Here is an 8,116-nt window from a genome sequence, read left to right as displayed (position 1 = left end):
TGCCACTGACAAGAATTCAAGTGGACACAGAAGAACACACACAACAAATGGACACAGAGAGCAGAAGAAAACTGGGGGGGGGGGGGAGGGGAGAGAAATTTTTAAAAAAATCTTTAAAAAAAAAAAAGAAGACAAGGCAGTATGGTTTAAGAAGACAACCAGGGAAGCAGATGTGGCTCAACAGATAGAGTGTCTGCCTACCATATAGGAGGTCCAAGGGTTCGATACCCAGGGCCTTCTGGCTCGTGTGGTGAGCTGGCCCATGCACAATGCTGCTGTGCGCAAGGAGTACTGGTCCATGCAGGGATGCCCCTGTGTAAGGGTGCCCCGTGCACAAGGAGTGACCTCTGCACAAGGTGAGCCACCCCATGAGAAACTACAGCTCTCCCAGGAGTGGTGCCACACACATGGAGAACTGACGCAGCAAGATGACGCAATGAAAAGAGACATAGGTCCCCAGTGCCACCTGATGAGAATACAAGCAGACACAGAAGAACACACAGAGAATGGACCCAGAGAGCAGTGAAAATAGGTGGTGAGAAACTAAAGGTTAGTGAACTCTAGACCTTCAGTTCTAGATGCCCATGCAAAGAGGGCAGACGTCATCTCTATGGCAGCCTCTGAACTGAATTCAAAAATGGAACCTGGAGGAGGGTTTTCCAGTTGCTACCAGCAGTGCACCCTGGCCACCTCCCTGAGAAGGTCTGACCAGGGTCAGGAAGGGATTATTGGCTTATAGAGCTTGCAAGGGACTTGGACATTTCAAGGAAAGGGTGCTTACTAATATGGATGTGTCCGATTGGTAGCACCATGCATAATTCCAGATGTTGGGGTTTTGGGCAAAGGAAACTGTAGCAAACATCATGTGAAATGCGGACAAGGGCCTCGGGATAGTGAGGAGGGCGCTTCTGTCAACCTGAGCCTGAGACTCTCTTACAGGATGTGGGGTGGTGGTGAGAAGGCTCAGCCTTTCTTTCATTGTCTAGAGTAGCTGGGGTTAGAGAGCTCCTCCAGGAACAGGGGGCAGGGAGGGGAGGGATTGCAGCCTGCTGAATTTGGAGAAGGGAAGGGAAGGAAAATAGAGAACTCCCTTGCCCACCATGTGCTGGCCATGCACTTGGCACTCTGCTTCCACTATTTCATGCAACCCTCACAGCAATCCCGTGCAGTTGGTATTAATATTATTCCCAAATTATCCTTATTTTATAGCTGAAGAAATGGAGATTTCAAAAGAAAGTAGCTTTTCCAACTATTTCAGTGACAGCAGAGCTTTGAACTCAGGTCTGCCCAGCTCCAAAGACTATAGGTTTCATAACATTATTTTAACACCCTTCTGTGGCCATCTCCTCTGTGCATAAAACATGCAAGGCGGTGCATTAAGCCCTGCATCTATCTAATATAATCTTCACAGTTCACAGAGAGGGAAATAAATCCTAGAAGAGATTATGTCAAAGCTCATACTACTGTAAATACTAGGATCAGCACTAGAACATTCTGTTTTTCTTGAGACAGTATCTTTCTAGGGTGATAGTCAAACAGGTAAAAAGGAAAATAGTCAGCCTCCTTACCCTTGGCCTGCACAATGACCACTCACATTTGCACAGTTCTTTACAGTTAACTCACCATTTTCAGCTTGAATAACTCAGGTAAGCATGGAGTAATATGATTTCCATTTTTCACACGAAAAAGATGTTCAGAAAGGCTAAATGACTCTCTCTGTAACAGTTAGCTAGTAAGCCATGTAGAAGGGCCACATCCTTGATCTTATGGCTACACATCTAATTCACTCATTCATTCAACATTAACGTGTAAAGTGTTGCGATAGGCACTGTGGATATAAAGGTGGAGTGGGCACAGTCCTGGCTCTGAAGAAGCTCACGGTCTAATAAGAGAGGCAGACAGACAAACCAGATCATTGTAGTAGAAGGTGCTGAGCCCTTCCTCTTAACCCAGCCCCAACATTCTGGCAGGAGCATGGGTATGAGATCTTGTGCCATGGAACTGTTAAGATACTGATAGTAGGTAGGACTGCTCATGGCACCCAACTTTGTCAAAAGGAGTAATTTGCTTGCAAAAAGTAAAATGTAACCAAAATTCTCACTGTAGCAAAGAGGGAATTGATTCCTGGATGGAAGGCCAATTCTTTTCACGGTTTCAGAGAGTTTACTGTCATTACCTCAAATGTCTTCAGTCTCTTGTGATCAAGGCACCACAGCTCTCTACTTTCCTGAGTTCTCCTCAGAAGTCATTACTGGATCCAGATAAGAAAGCACATACACTTGCTGGGATAAGAAAAAGATTTAAAAATTGTGAAAAAATGCTAAAAAGGGGAAGGGCACAGCATTGCATGAGTTCTAGTCAAAAATCTCTGAAGAGAATAAGCAAAATAATATTTTCATAAAAATCCCTTTTGGAGGGCAGCCAGACAGGCCAGGTCAACCCTAGCCTTGCAGGCAAGCCTCCATGACTATTTTGGGATTTCTAAGAGGGAAAGCCACAGGGAAGAAATACAGCTGGACAAAAGGAAGCCAAGAGTTTCATCAGCAAAGACTTCATCCTAATTTGTTTTGCGGGGAAAACAAAGGTGGGGAGGCCCTTTGCTTTTCCTCGGGGATGTGTTGAATATTCAAAAATATTAATTTTGGAACAAGGGTGTCTACAGTTTTGGAAACAAGTTAAGTAAGCCAGAGCTCTAATTGACTGGATTGGCAGAAAGTTCCTCCAAACCTCCTGAGGATGCCAATCCCAAGTGCCAAAGCCCTTCAACAGAACACATCAGAAGGGGATGGGGATGTATGGAAGGAGGCAGAAACTTCTGCCTTTCCTCATTTTAACACAGATAGTTACTTGTTCTGTTTCTGGGTAAATGTATCTATACTTCCAGGATCACACTTAGGCAAATGTTAGGATTTATAAACTAATAGAATTCCACTACACAGAAAGAGGAAAAATCTGTTAATATTTTTATGTAGTTTCTTTCCATCATGGATTGTAGGACTCAATAGTATAAAGATATCAATTTTCCCCAAATTGAGATATGTATGCCAAGGACCTAGAATATTCAAAGCAATCTTGGGAAAAGATCAAAAAGTTAGAGAGGATTGAGGAGTGGAGCCAAGATGGCATCAGAGTAAGGAGCTCCTGGAAATCAGCTCCTGAAACAGGGCGGTTGGTGGTCACCCAGAGCTACTTAAAGCACCTTTTGGAGGACCCAGGAGACCAGAAGAGTATCCCCCAACATCCTTGGTAGTGTGGAAGGAGAGGACTGCCCATCTGCAGAGAAGATTCGTGAGTAGAGCCCTCCACGCCGCGGAGGTTGGTGCCCATGGTATGCAAGCCGCCTTGGGAGCTATTCTGTGTTTGGAGTGGAAGTTCCATCTCCTCCAATAAAAATGGGAGGAAAACATGGTGTGGCACTGACTTCAGCTACTGATTAGTGGATTCAGTGGGCTGAAGTAGAATCCTAGGAACAACTAAACTTTGAGCCTGTCCAGGTCAGAGGGAAGCTGGTGGCTGCCATTCTGATTCACCCCAGGCATGAGGGGAAGCGGCGCTGAATAATAATCACAGTGCTTGAAGGATTGGCTTCTTTCCACCCAGGTTGGACTGCAGGTCTAGCCTAAACTCCAGTCCCACCTCTGGCAGGGAGGAAGCTGGGGGGACTTGCACCACCTCTCTGGGAAGCTGCAAGCCATGCTGCAGAGGCTGGAGCCCATCCTACTCTAAGGGTACAGGCTGCCTCAGGAGCTATTCCGTGGCTAGAGTTAAAAGCTCCATTTCACATAAATGGTGGAGGAAGAGAGAGATGTCCACTGACCTCAGCTACTGATTAGTGGACTTGGCTGGCTAAAGTATAATCTTAGAGACAGCTGGGGTCTGAGTGTGTCCAAGCGGGAAAGTCTAGTAACTGCCATCTTGACTCTGCCTCCGGCATGAGGGATAGCCTGGCTGACTGAAATTCAGTGAAGTTAGGGACGGGCTTCTTTCCACCAAGATCGGACTGCAGCCCTAGTCTAGGCTCCAGCCCCACCTCCAGCAGAGAGGTAGCTGGCAGGACCTGCACCAGGCTCTCCAGGGAAGTGCAAGTGCTCTCCACTGGCAGAGACTGAATAGTTGAACACCTGGGGCTTCATCCCTGTTACCCCAAGAGAATAGGAGAGGAGCTGGGTATCCTCAGTCTCTCCAGGCAAAGGTGGGAGTTTTCAGCCCACACAGATTTCTTGAGTGCCTTTGAGCCCATCTCCACCTCTGTCCCCCCACAGGATAGGAGGGGGCTGGTATTGCCTCAGCCTCTCAGAGCAACAGTTTTGGGCTGCACAAGCCTGACTGTTGGGCACCTGTGGCTCCAGCTCCACCCCCAATACGACAAGAGACAGACTGTGTTTGCCCAGCCTCTTTGGGAAACTGCAGGTGCTTTTGGCCCACACAGCCTGGTCTGGTGGGTACCTGTAGACTCACCCTCACCCTCCAATAGGAAAGAAGGGGGTTGGTCTTTCCACAGCCTTTTGGGCAACAGCAGACCTTCAGCCTGCATGGACTGGACTATTGGATGCCTATGAATCCACCCCCACCCCCAATAGGTTAGGAGGGTTTTGGTGTCTCCACAGCCTCTCTGGACAATGGTGGGTACTTTCAGACAACAGGGACTAAACTGTGAGGTGCCTGTGGATCCAACCTTATGCCTTAAGAAGATAGAAGGGGGCTGGTGTTTCCTAAATCTCTCCAGGCAACAGCAGGTATTCTTGGCCTAAAGGGACTGAACTGTTGAGCACCCATAGAACTACCCCCACCACCCAATAGGATAGGAGGCAACTGGTGCTTCCTCAGCCTCTCCAGGCAATGGTGAGTACTTTCAGCCTACAGGACTGAACTGTTGAGCATTTGTGGTTCTGTTCCCACCCCCAAAAGGACAGAAGGGGCAATATTCCCTAAGCCTCTCAGGGCAACTGTAGGCATATTTGGCCCACAGAGATTAGATTGTTGGGCACTCCAGAGGGTCTATTCCCACTCCAGATAGGGAGAAGGTCTGGTGATACATCAGTTTACCTGAGCAACTGTGGTCATTTTGGACCCACACAGCATAGATTGCTCACCAAAACTATAGCTCCATCCCTGCCTAAGGTAGGGAAGGAAGGGGTGTGAAGCTTCAACAGTGTCTCTGGTTGACTACAGTCTTGTGCCCAACTGGGATCATTATACCTGGCTACAGCTCTGTCCCTACCCCTGACAGAGGAGAAAGGTGGGAGAAACTTCAACAATTCCTGGGGCAACATGGGCGACTTCAGCCTCCATAGCTTATAGCACCAACTACATCCTTGGCTCCTACTACATAACCAGCAAAGGAGAAAAGATAAGAAATCCCTAAACTAAAAGGAGAAACTGCACCCAGAATAAACACATCTAGCAAGCCAGATGCAGAAAGACCAACAAAAAATTACAATCCATGCCAAGAAACAGGAAGAGATGGCCCGATTAAAGGAACAAGAAAAGCCTGCAGATGACATAAAGGAGTTGAGACAACTAACCTTAGATGTTCAGAAAAATTTCCTTAATAAATTCAATGAGATGGCTAAAGAGATTAGGGATATTAAGAAGACATTGGGCAAGCACAAAGAAGAATTTGAAATCATACATAGAAAAATAACAGACCTTATGGGAATGAAAGGTGCAATAAATTAAATTAAAAATACACTGGAAGGAGGCGCACTTGCACCCACTGCCTGCGGGACCTGGGTGCAGGTGGGGGGGCGGGTGGCCAGGGCCCCGGCTCAGGCCAGGACTACTTCCACCCGGAGGGGGCAGCCCGGCCGCTGCCTACCAGGCTGCCTCCCGCTGCGGTGGGATTGCCTGTCACGGGGAGCCCCCGAAGCTTTACAGATATGATAATTTACAGAGACAGCTGATTTTTATGACCCAGGGAGAGGCTGAGCTGGTACAATATCCTGACTGTAAATCATCCAGTGGTAATATTGGCGAGGACCCAGACCATTTAAATCAGAGCTCGTCTCCTTCTCAAATGTTTCCGTGGATGAGACCACAAGCAGCTCCTGGTAGACGCAGAGGAAGACAAACCTACAGTCGTTTCCAAACCCTAGAGCTGGAAAAGGAGCTCCTTTTTAACCCTTATTTGACCAGGAAGAGGAGAATTGAGGTTTCCCATGATCTAGCCCTCACCGAAAGGCAGGTAAAAATCTGGTTCCAGAACAGGAGAATGAAATGGGAAAAGGAGAACAACAAGGACAAATTCCCAGTTTCCCGGCATGAGGTGAAGGACGGGGAAACCAAAAAGGAAGCCCAAGAACTGGAGGACGATAGAGCCCAAGGCCTGATAAATTAACTTTTACCTTTAAAATTTTACCACAGACTATTAAAACTAACGGTTCAACATATACTAGTGGACACCACTTATTTTCTTTGTTGGAAAAGACCTTCCCTGTGTTTCAAGCTACCTTCATGTCATTCACTGCTCTTGAGGTGTCTGTGCTTTGAGGGGGATTTGGGTGTTAAAAAAAAGTTTCTAGTACTGCATGGAAGCAGCCCTTGAGCTGTCCTATGTAAGAGTAATTTGATACTGACCTTGTAGCTATATTTTTATAATGGTAATTTTTAATGCCTGAGCTGGTGATTTGCCTCAACAACATAAACTTCCTAATAATTAGCCCTAAATAGTTGAATAGACAATGCTTTATTAATCAAACAAGTGCACTCGAACATTTTAAATCTTTTCCTTGTGGGATTAAATTTAAAGAAATCTATTAATTTAAAAAAAATTATGCCTGCAGAAAACTTACCTTATATAATTTGATTAAAATGTATTATTTATGTTTTTTTCTTTTTTCTTAATGGTTGGGTGCCTTTTGTTTACTCCTAAGGGTTTCTTTGAGTATTTTGAAATGTAATATTGGGGGGCAGGGAGTCTCGGCCAAATATTCGAAAAGTACATGTTAGCTGAAGAGTGTAGCATGTAGTTCTGCCTCTTCAGCTTCCTTAAACTTGAGAAAATTGTGTTGGTCCAGTGACAGAAGTTTCAGGAAATGGAAAAGTTGACATTTAATCATTTTTCTAGAAACCATACAAATTATGGCAATTAAATAATCTAGAGGGAATGAATACTTGAAAAGCCAATTACAACATTTCACTCAACTTTTTACTCCTGCAAGTCGCCTTGTGGATGCATCTCTTACTTTTGTTTTGAACTGCGCTTGTAATCGCCTGAAATCACTAGGTCTTTGCACTGCAGCACTGCTGTGATTCCCTTTTCTGAATAGATAGCATATTTATTTGTATTCCCTGTTCTCTGTTCCTATACCCATTTTGAGCCAACTTGCTGTGCACATCTCAGATGTTGGTTGGTACATCCTCTGCTGTTCTCCAGGAAAGCGATAGCCTCCCCTATTTGAATCAAGTGTGGAGAGCAAACACAGAAAAATCCGAGTGTAAACAACCACTCCAGAACATATCTTGCTCCTTAATAAAGAAATGAACCCCTTTAAAAAAAAAATACACTGGTAGCATATAACAGTAGATTTGAGGAAGCAGAAGAAAGGATCAGTGAGCTTGAAGACATGGCCTCCAAAAGTGAACAAACAAAAGAACAAATGAAGAAAATAATGGAAAAAATTGAACAGGGTTTCAGGGAACTAAATGACAGCAAGAGACATGCAAACATACATGTCACGGGTGTCCCAGAAGGAGAAGCGAAGGGAAAAGGGGAAGAAAGAATATTTGAAGATATAATGGTGGAAAATTTCCCAACCCTATTGAAGAACTTAGATATCTATGTCCAAGAAGCACAACCTACTCCCATCTGAATAAATCCAAATAGACCAACTCCAAGACACATGCTAATGAGATTGTCAAATGCCAGAGACAAAGAGAGAATTCTGAGAGCAGCAAGAGAAAAGAAATGCATAACATATAAGGGATACCCAATAAGATTAAGTGCTGATTTCTCATCAGAAACCATGGAGGCAAGAAGGCAGTAGATACTGCAGGAGAAAAACTGCCAGCCAAGGATTTTATACCCAGCAAGATAATCTTTTAAAAATGAGGGTGGGATTAGAATATTTACAGATAAACAGAAAGTGAGAGTTTATAACAAAAAGACCAGCTTTGC

General features: G+C 45.0%; 1 pseudogene; it reads left to right on the top strand.

The window, feature by feature from the left end:
• The first annotated feature begins 5,463 nt into the window (after positions 1-5,463).
• Positions 5,464-6,337, top strand: LOC101425591 (homeobox protein Hox-D8 pseudogene; annotated as a pseudogene).
• Positions 6,338-8,116: the final 1,779 nt, after the last annotated feature.

This window comes from Dasypus novemcinctus, chromosome 13, assembly GCF_030445035.2.
Source record: "Dasypus novemcinctus isolate mDasNov1 chromosome 13, mDasNov1.1.hap2, whole genome shotgun sequence".
NCBI classification, from domain to species: Eukaryota; Metazoa; Chordata; class Mammalia; order Cingulata; family Dasypodidae; genus Dasypus; species Dasypus novemcinctus.
The sequence above is the reverse complement of the archived record's forward strand: the minus strand, read 5'-3'. Positions and strand labels throughout refer to the sequence as shown.